Here is an 11,301-nt window from a genome sequence, read left to right on the forward strand (position 1 = left end):
TGAAACCGGTGATACACAGCGTAGCCTGCCTTGTAACGAGCTGGCGTTTCTGAGATGCTGCTACTGGTGACGCTGCTGCTGTTGCTGCGTAAGGTGATACATCTACCCAGTGGGCTGTCACAGTCATATAGTCCTTAGTCTGCCCTGTTCCACTTGTCCACATGTCCATGGTTAAGTGGACATTGTGTACAACGGCATTTTTCAGGACACTGAGGACACTTTTTCTGACGTTTCTGTACAGTCTCGGTATCGCCTGCCTAGTGAAGTGGAATCTAGACGGGATTTGGAACCGGGGACACACTACCTCCATCAATTGTCTAAATCCCACTGCACTAATGGCGGATACCGGACGCACGTCTAACACCAACATAGCAGTCAAGGCCTCAGTTATACGTTTTGCTTCAGGATGACTGCTGTCGTACTTCATCCTCCTCGCTAAGGACTGTTGGAGGGTCAATTGTTTAGTAAAAGTAGTGGTGTTCCTACTTCCTCTCTGGGATGATGAACGACTCCCAGCAGCAGCAGCAACAGCAGCAGCGGCAGCAGTAGGCGTAGCAATGCAGGATCCTCCGGAGGAATCCCGGATAGGAGAGTCAGTCATGCCAGTGATATGGCCTGCAGGACTACTTCCGATCCTGACTAAGGAGGAAATTGACGAGGAGGGAGTTGACGGTGTGGTTTGCAGGCGCTTGGATACAACAGGACAACGGGATTTAGGTGTCCCTGGACTGCTTACGGTCTGAGCCAAAGTTTCTGAACTTGACAGTAACTTTTTATGAACGCGCTGCAGGTGCCGTATAAGGGAGGATGTTCCTAGGTGGTTGACGTCCCTACCCCTACTTATTTCACCTTTACATATGGTACATATGGCAAGACAGTTGTTGTCCGGATTTGGATAGAAATATTGCCAGACCAAAGAGGTGGAATGTTTGGTCTTCTGCCCAGGCATGACCGTGATGGGCTTTTTCATCCCACGGACAACAACTGTCTCCCCCGGAGCCTGATTTAAACAAACCACATCACCATCAGAATCCTCCTCGCCAACTTCCTCCTCAGCGCCAGCTACACCAGTATCCTCATCCTGTTGTACTTCAACAGTGACATCTTCAATTTGCATATCAGCAAGTGGACTGTGGGTGCTCCTTTCAGCACTTGCAGGGGGCGTGCAAATGGTGGAAAGAGCCACCTCTTCCCGTCCAGTGCTGGGAAGGTCAGGCATCGCAACCACCACCACACTTGGACTCTCTTTGGGGATTTGTGATATCTTCTTAGAAAGCACAGTTCTTCGCTGTGCTTTTGCCAGCTTAACTCTTTTGATTTTTTTAGTGGGAGGAGTGCTTCCATCGTCATGTGAAGCTGAACCACTAGTCATGAACATACTAGGGATCGACCTTAGCCGTTCCTTGCCACTCCGTGTCGTAAATGGCATATTGGCAAGTTTACGTTTCTCTTCAGCTGATTTAAATGTCTTTTTCAAGGTCATTTTCCTGAACTTTGCCATTTGGGATTGTATGTGCCCTCTACTATGACATTGGGCATCGGCCTTGGCAGACGACGTTGATGGCATGTTATCGTCTATGTCATGACTAGTGGCAGCAGCTTCAGCACTAGGAGGAAGTGGTTCTTGATCTTTCTCTATTTTATTTTTATCGGAGAAAGTTTGGTCCTCCATTTATGTTATATCGATTTGATATATACGTGCGGCTAAACACAGAAAATAAATTTTTTTTTGGTTCGGACTGGAGTGTACTTTGTGGGTTACAGCACCCTTTAACGGTCAAGCCAGCCGGCCCTTTACTTATGACACAGGCGCACTCTTGGCACTACTTTGTTGATGCACGTGCGGCTACTGCGCACACAATTCACAAACACAGAAAATAATTTTTTTTTGGTTTGGACTGGAGTGTACTTTGGGGGTTACAGCACCCTTTAACGGTCAAGCCAGCCGGCCCTTTACTTATGACACAGGCGCACGCTTGGCACTACTTTGTTGATGCACGTGCGGCTACTGCGCACACAATTCACAAACACAGAAAATAATTTTTTTTTGGTTTGGACTGGAGTGTACTTTCAGGGGTTACAGCACCCTTTAACGGTCAAGCCAGCCGGCCCTTTACTTATGACACAGGCGCACGCTTGGCACTACTTTGTTGATGCACGTGCGGCTACTGCGCACACAATTCACAAACACAGAAAATAATTTTTTTTTGGTTTGGACTGGAGTGTACTTTCGGGGGTTACAGCACCCTTTAACGGTCAAGCCAGCCGGCCCTTTACTTATGACACAGGCGCACTCTTGGCACTACTTTGTTGATGCACGTGCGGCTACTGCGCACACAATTCACAAACACAGAAAATAATTTTTTTTTAGGTTTGGACTGGAGTGTACTTTCGGGGGTTACAGCACCCTTAACGGTCAAGCCAGCCGGCCCTTTACTTATGACACAGGCGCACGCTTGGCACTACTTTGTTGATGCACGTGCGGCTACTGCGCACACAATTCACAAACACAGAAAATAATTTTTTTTTGGTTTGGACTGGAGTGTACTTTCGGGGGTTACAGCACCCTTTAACGGTCAAGCCAGCCGGCCCTTTACTTATGACACAGGCGCACGCTTGGCACTACTTTGTTGATGCACGTGCGGCTACTGCGCACACAATTCACAAACACAGAAAATATTTTTTTTTTAGGTTTGGACTGGAGTGTACTTTCGGGGGTTACAGCACCCTTAACGGTCAAGCCAGCCGGCCCTTTACTTATGACACAGGCGCACGCTTGGCACTACTTTGTTGATGCACGTGCGGCTACTGCGCACACAATTCACAAACACAGAAAATAATTTTTTTTTTGGTTTGGACTGGAGTGTACTTTCGGGGGTTACAGCACCCTTAACGGTCAAGCCAGCCGGCCCTTTACTTATGACACAGGCGCACGCTTGGCACTACTTTGTTGATGCACGTGCGGCTACTGCGCACACAATTCACAAACACAGAAAATAATTTTTTTTTTGGTTTGGACTGGAGTGTACTTTCGGGGGTTACAGCACCCTTAACGGTCAAGCCAGCCGGCCCTTTACTTATGACACAGGCGAACGCTTGACACTACTTTGTTGATGCACGTGCGGCTACTGCGCACACAATTCACAAACACAGAAAATAATTTTTTTTTGGTTTGGACTGGAGTGTACTTTCAGGGGTTACAGCACCCTTTAACGGTCAAGCCAGCCGGCCCTTTACTTATGACACAGGCGCACGCTTGGCACTACTTTGTTGATGCACGTGCGGCTACTGCGCACACAATTCACAAACACAGAAAATAATTTTTTTTTGGTTTGGACTGGAGTGTACTTTCGGGGGTTACAGCACCCTTTAACGGTCAAGCCAGCCGGCCCTTTACTTATGACACAGGGGCACTCTTGGCACTACTTTGTTGATGCACGTGCGGCTACTGCGCACACAATTCACAAACACAGAAAATAATTTTTTTTTAGGTTTGGACTGGAGTGTACTTTCGGGGGTTACAGCACCCTTAACGGTCAAGCCAGCCGGCCCTTTACTTATGACACAGGCGCACGCTTGGCACTACTTTGTTGATGCACGTGCGGCTACTGCGCACACAATTCACAAACACAGAAAATAATTTTTTTTTGGTTTGGACTGGAGTGTACTTTCGGGGGTTACAGCACCCTTTAACGGTCAAGCCAGCCGGCCCTTTACTTATGACACAGGCGCACGCTTGGCACTACTTTGTTGATGCACGTGCGGCTACTGCGCACACAATTCACAAACACAGAAAATAATTTTTTTTTAGGTTTGGACTGGAGTGTACTTTCGGGGGTTACAGCACCCTTAACGGTCAAGCCAGCCGGCCCTTTACTTATGACACAGGCGCACGCTTGGCACTACTTTGTTGATGCACGTGCGGCTACTGCGCACACAATTCACAAACACAGAAAATAATTTTTTTTTTGGTTTGGACTGGAGTGTACTTTCGGGGGTTACAGCACCCTTAACGGTCAAGCCAGCCGGCCCTTTACTTATGACACAGGCGCACGCTTGGCACTACTTTGTTGATGCACGTGCGGCTACTGCGCACACAATTCACAAACACAGAAAATATATTATTTTTTTAGCACTTGGGGGGAGCACCCCTGATGGACAGAGCACCCCCTGGACAACACTACAGCACCCCTTTAGGACTGGGACACTGCACAGGACTTTGGAACTGACTGCACAACACAGTCCAGCCAGCCCCTATGGACTTTGAAGTAGTGGACACAGCCCCTATTAACAACAGCAGCACAGCACAACACAGCCAGCCCCTATGGACTTTGAAGTAGTGGACAACAGCAGCACTACACTACACTACACTACACAGCACTAACTCCCACCCTCCCTCTTCACTGTCCACAGCCGAGTGAGAAAATGGCGCCGACGCGGGTACCTTATATAGGATCCAAAACCCGCGAGACTCGGAAGGCGGGATGATGACGTTTTGCCTCGATGTCAGATCCGAGTCAGGCGGGAAAAGTCGAGCCTGACTCGGATCGGACTCGGATCGGGGGGGCTCGGGGGGGTTCGGATTTCAGAAATCCGAACCCGCTCACCCCTAATATATATATATATATATCTATATAAATATATATAAATATAGATGTATATATATATATACATATATACACATATAGTACCCCTTCTGCAATGCCCCCTGAAGTTGTGCACCTTCTCCAATGCCAATAGTTGTGCCCCTTCTCCAGTGCCCCCACTTAGGGAACCAGGACACTGAAAGCGGATCTCATCTATTTACAAGGGCAGGTTCGTGCCAACGTGTGTGGCCCAAATCTGAAAGAGCTAATGTTCAGCGGTCAGGCTGGATGGCAGGATCAGCTAGGGCACCATGGGCACACAGAAAGGTGAAGGCCTCATATAAGGGCATATTTTATCAATTATATTTGCAGGATATGCCCTGAAAATATCTGTTTTGGGGGGATACCCACGTGTCTCCCCAAAAGTATCTATGGGGGACCGCAGTAGGTATGCCACCACATCTGAAGATGGCACTAGCCATTGTAGCCTTCTGATAACAGTCCCAATAAGCACCGGGAGAGGGATCTGTAGGATTCCTCCCGGCACTCTCCACTCCTGCATGCATGGCGGGCCCCCGACTAATGCGATCACTTTACTTTTGCTCATCACAGGGACAGGTTCCAGTAGGAGTTCCTGTCCCTGAATATGAACAAACGTCAGCTATACTTAATTCATACTTACCGACTTTCAGCTTCAATGGCGGGGGGGGGGGGGTGGGGGGGGTGTCGCGACAAAACGGGTCGTGTATTTAGCTAGATGTTAGTTTTTATTCTAACTCCCTAAGGGCCTGATTGTGATTTGCAGGCAAACAGACCATAGTTGTGGGCAGACGAGGATGCCCGATTTGCTACTTTATGCCGATGAGCAAATCTATAGGGCTAATGTGAGGGTACGTGTGCCTGCAAACAGAAACCCATGATGCCCATTTATTTTACGCCAACCGCCGCAGTCGTCACGATTTTTATTGGTGCTTTGCGCCAGCCCCATGCTAGGTTGCGTCCATGCACAGTGGTCAGTCTTTTCCACTCCCCTACTGCCTCTGATTATCAATGATTGTTCCCCCTTTACAATAAAGCCTTTTGCATCAGAGGTGTGCAGAGCCATTGTTTGGTATTTGCACTGCAGTTTCTGAGCCTGCTGCTATATTCCAGCCTATTTCCCTGGATGCCTAGCTTCTGACCTGACCCTGACTATGTTGTGGGCTTCTGTAATTCCTGACATTGCCTTGTTTTTAGACTCTCTGTCTCTCTCGCTCTCTCTGATTCGCTGACTTTATCTGGCTCCTGTCCTGGTCCTCACTCTTTGCCATTACCTGATAATCTTTCTGTTCCTGACTCACTGACACCATCCATTATTAGTGTGCAAGTCAGCTACTTCACTCCTGCAGAGTTTTACTACAAGCTCTGCAAGTATATAGAATATATTCAGCTACTTCAGTCCTGCACAGTTTTACTACAATCCTTGCCAGTACATTCCGCTCCTTCAGTCCTGTACCTCCGCAACCTAATTATACCAGTGCCACGTCAATCCTGTACATCCGCAGCCTAATTATACCAGTGCCACGTCAGTCCTGTACCTCCGCAGCCTAATTATACCAGTGCCACGTCAGTCCTGTACCTCCGCAGCCTAATTATACCATTGCCACATCAGTCCTGTACCTCCGCAGCCTAATTATACCAGTGCCACATCAGTCCTGTACCACCGCAGACCAATTATACCATTGCCACGTCAGTCCTGTACCTCTGCAGCCTAATTATACCAGTGCCACGTCAATCCTGTACCTCTCCAGCCTAATTATAGCAGTGCCACATCAGTCCTGTACCTCCACAGCCTAATTATACCAGTGAAACGTCAGTCCTGTACCTCCGCAGCCTAATTATACCAGTGCCACGTCAGTCCTGTACCTCCGCAGCCTAATTATACCAGTGCTACGTCAGTCCTGTACCTCCGCAGCCTAATTATACCAGTACCACGTCAGTCCTGTACCTCCGCAGCCTAATTATACCAGTGCAATGTCAGTCCTGTACCTCCGCAGCCTAATTATACCAGTGCCACGTCAGTCCTGTACCTCCGCAGCCTAATTATACCAGTGTCACGTCAGTCCTGTACCTCCGAAGCCTAATTATACCAGTGCCACGTCAGTCCTGTACCTCTGCAGCCTAATTATACCATTGCCACGTCAATCCTGTACCTCCGCAGCCTAATTATACCATTGCCACGTCAGTCCTGTACCTCAGCAGCCTAATTATACCATTGCCACGTCAGTCCTGTACCTCCGCAGCCTAATTATACCAGTGCCACGTCAGTCCTGTACCTCCGCAGCCTAATTATACCAGTGCCATGTCAGTCCTGTACCTTCGCAGACTAATTATACCAGTGCAATGTCAGTCCTGTACCTCCGCAGCCTAATTATACCAGTGCCACGTCAGTCCTGTACCTCCGCAGCCTAATTATACCAGTGCCACGTCAGTCCTGTACCTTCGCAGCCTAATTATACCAGTGCAACATCAGTCCTGTACCTTCGCAGTCTAATTATACCAGTGCCACGTCAGTCCTGTACCTCCGCAGCCTAATTATACCAGTGAAACGTCAGTCCTGTACCTCTGCAGCCTAATTATACCAGTGAAACGTCAGTCCTGTACCTCCGCAGCCTAATTATACCAGTGCCACGTCAGTCCTGTACCTCCACAGCCTAATTATACCAGTGCCACGTCAGTCCTGTACCTCTGCAGCCTAATTATACCAGTGCCACGTCAGTCCTGTACCTCCGCAGCCTAATGCCTAATTATACCAGTGCCACGTCAGTCCTGTACCTTCACAGCCTAATTATACCAGTGCCACGTCAGTCCTGTACCTTCGCAGCCTAATTATACCAGTGCAACGTCAGTCCTGTACGGGTGTAGTGGGTTCAAATCCCGACAGCGGCAGCCCGGCAAGAGAGAAAATCCCGATCGTCAAAAGGTAAGTATCGCTAACCTAATTCTACCCCCTAACCCTAACCCTCCCTTAGGGGTGCCTAACCCTAACCTCCCTCCCAAGTGCCTAACCCCCCTCTAAGTGCCTAAACCTAACCCCCCCTTCCCCGCAACCTAAACCTAAGTCAATGAGCTCATTCCCCGGATAGTACTGCAGGAGCGCAGAATGGATCCCACATCAGTGTTCAAAACGGGTGTTAACTGACCCCTCTGAAGAAATCCCTATTGGAAGAAACGAATTAGGGAATCTATCATTTGTCGTTTTGAACACTGATGTGGGATCCATTCTGCTCTCCTGCAGTACTATCCGGGGAATGAGCTCATTGACTATCATTGGCCTTGGAAGCAGCTATATTGACATCTGCTTGATCGCTCCATCAGTAAGCTGAGGACGCCACTACATTACACACGGCAGGCGCCTCACACCGGCTCTATACTTCTGAGGACGCAGTGGGAATAGACGGACACTGCTACATACAGGAGACCTGACTCCCCATGCACAGCTCCACCATTAGAGAGCAGATGGACACTGCCATACCAAGAGACGGGATCCCCCGCACATCACCGCTCCCACTGGAGACGAGGTGAGAACAAGTATTGCCGGCCAAATCGGGAGCTCCCGACTGTTAACCTGGAGAGGTGGTGAATTTAATTTTTAAGCTGCTGCAGCGATGAGTGCCAACGTTTGTTTTTCACATTTACCTCTATTCTACTGGCCATCAGTGAGAGTGCGGGGGTACAGTGACTGATACTTTAATTATTAACACAAAACATCTTTGCACTTGTTGGATAAAGTTGAGTGCTGCACAACACTAACCATCTATTCAGGCATCACCTGTTCATCTAAGCACAGTTGGATCTGGACATAAACCTCAGTGTCTCCTTTTTTCCCATCTCCCAAATTGCACAATTGGATACGGACATAACATTTTGTCAAAACCATTTTATTATCAATTGTGGTGTTTGCATTTACAAACACTCTTTATTAATTTCACATCAGTGTCATTTTTATATGCACTAATTTTTGTTTTTATTTAAAATCATTTTATGTAATAAATTGGTATATTTATCATTAATCATCATATGGCATAACTGGTTTTTTTTTATATATATCATTATATATTTTTATATATATTTTTTTTATATATATTGTTTTTGGGAAATGCCATTATTTTAATGTTTGATCATTGATTTGGGTTATCCACCACGCTGTTATTTTTTCTTTTGTTTTTCTAATTATACCAGTGCCACGTCAGTCCTTTTTTGTGTCTCTACAGTCCTGTTACCAGTCCATCCCCTGTACCAGCATGTAGTTATTATACCGGGTGTCGGGATGCCGGTGCCGGAATCCCAACACCAGACAGAATCTCGGCGACCACTGGCATCCCGACAGTAAGTATTGGTGTTATGGGGAGGGTTAGGGGTGAGGCACTAGGGGGAGAGTTAGGGTTAGGCACTGGGCAGGAGGGTTAGGTTTAGGCTGCGGAAGGGAGGGTTAGGTGTAGGCTATGGGGGGGTGGATTAGGTTTAGGCTGGAGGGAGGGTCGGGATTCTGACCGCTGGGATCCGGAGCGCCGGCATCCTGTACCCAACCCCTCTATCCTGCTGCATCGATTCTGTTGACATCGCCAACAATATCTGCTTAAGCAGTGATACTCCTGTCCTGTTTCCTGTGACTCCAGTCCTGCTCAGCCTCACTACATGCTTTGCTATATGCCCAGCCTGACTCCCTGCCACGGAGATCCATCCTCTCAACTTAATATATAATAATAACCATTGTACTGTACCTGTGACCTTATAAAGAAAAATCACTATGTGTACTGTTTATAGAAATAATAACAATGCAATATTTATAGAAAGGGGGAACACTCATCCTCATTGCTTATTTGTAAAGCACCACAAAACTCTGCAGAGCCAGGCAGTCAGGATGATAAGTCCTACAGAAAAACTGATACAAGTACCTGCAAGGCTTGCAAAGGAGGAGACAGAGGTTAGAGAGAGCCCTGCTTATGAGAGGCTTAGGTGTATATTTACTAAAGTGAGAGTCTTTAGTAATGGAGATGTCGCCCATAGCAACCAATCAGATTCTACTTAACATCTATCTAGCACCTTCTAGAAGATAATAGCTAGAATCTGATTGGTTGCTATGGGCAACATCCCCACTTCTAAAAACTCTCACTTTAGTAAATATACCTCTAACCTCTTACAGTCTAGAGGGAGAGGACGATGCTAAGACAATAGGAACTAGTTGGAGAGGTATGGACATGGGACTGTAACTAAAATAATTAGTATAAGGTACAGCAGGATAGGCTATAGTGTAGAGCAGTGGTTCCCAAACTAGGTGCCGTGAAACCCTGGGGTGCCACAGGGCAATTGCAGAGGTACCACGGGTTGGTGGTCCAGTCCCAAATCAAATAATTTATGATCAATGTGATAGGCAAAACTAGCCCTGATAGCAGGCTTGCCTACCCTCCCGATTTGGCCTGGAGCCTCCCAAATATCGGGTGCCGCTCCCGACCCCCCGGAAAGGCAGGCAAGCCTCCTGGCTGCCCCCCAGGCTACTAATAGAAATCTCCACAGGAGGGGGGGCGATGACGCAATTCGAGCTGAATCGCATCATCGTGGCCCCGCCTTTTGCTTCACAACGCCTTTAATTTCAACATTGTGAAGAGGGGGCGATGACGCGATCGTTCGGTCACGCCCCTTGCCCCGCCCCCAATACGGAGTCATTGCCCGGCCACGCCCCCTGCTGTATGCAGGCGTTCAGCTCCCTCCCAGAAGGAGGGAGTTGAATGTCGGCAAGTATGGCTGATAGTTGCCGATGATGAAATACATGGACAAACAGAAGCGTAACCATGTCCACCACCACATAACAACATAAAGATGACATGTACAATTTACTTACTGTCATGATTATTCTGATTATCTCAACAAGAAACTTTTGGCCTAAGGGTGCCATAAAAAATGCTGAAACTCTAGAGTGCCATGATATGAGAAAGTTAAAGAACCACTGGTGTAGAGATTGGTTTTGAGAGATCCTGTGAAAGTTTGGGGCATACTTAAGCTGGCCACACACATAGCGATATTTTACCCGATCTGGCCGATTCCGACACATTGGAACGGGAGATCGTGTAAAATATGGCCAAATTGAGAGTAAATCGTGAGTCCCCACTCCCGATTACGATGCGATGCGCGTCCCTGCTGGTCGCACATCACATCTTCAGATCTGCCGTGCAGTAGGGCAGATGTGACAATCTAGGAGGCGATGCACTGTGAAAGTCTGGACGCAGGAGAGATTGTTTGAAGATTGGACACCAAATTGTGTGCAGATCGTGTGGAGATCGTCTGCCGGGTAGAGTTTCAAGGGAAAACGTACACATCGGCTCATCTTGAGCACAACGCTATGTTTGTGGCCAACATTAAATAAAGCTTTTCAGGGGGAAAGCAGGACGTATGCACGCGGCGCTGGAGAGGGAGTGAAAGGTGTGTCATAGAATTCACTTACATCCAACTGTAAATGAGCCAAAAAGCAGCCACATATAAACTCAGTGCCGTAGCAGGCAGCAGTGCGACTTGAGCATATGACATTGCGGCAGGGGGGAGGTGTGGCACACCAGCACTGGGAAGGATGGTAGTGCCCGGAGCATCCTCCAGGTGGCGGTACAGGCTGCAGAGTGTGTGCCCAGAGTGTCCAAACCACTAAGAAGCGATGAGCTGTGCCATAGCCCAGTTTGTAGGA

This window comes from Taudactylus pleione, unplaced genomic scaffold, assembly GCF_031769625.1.
Source record: "Taudactylus pleione unplaced genomic scaffold, aTauple2 ptg000579l, whole genome shotgun sequence".
NCBI classification, from domain to species: Eukaryota; Metazoa; Chordata; class Amphibia; order Anura; family Myobatrachidae; genus Taudactylus; species Taudactylus pleione.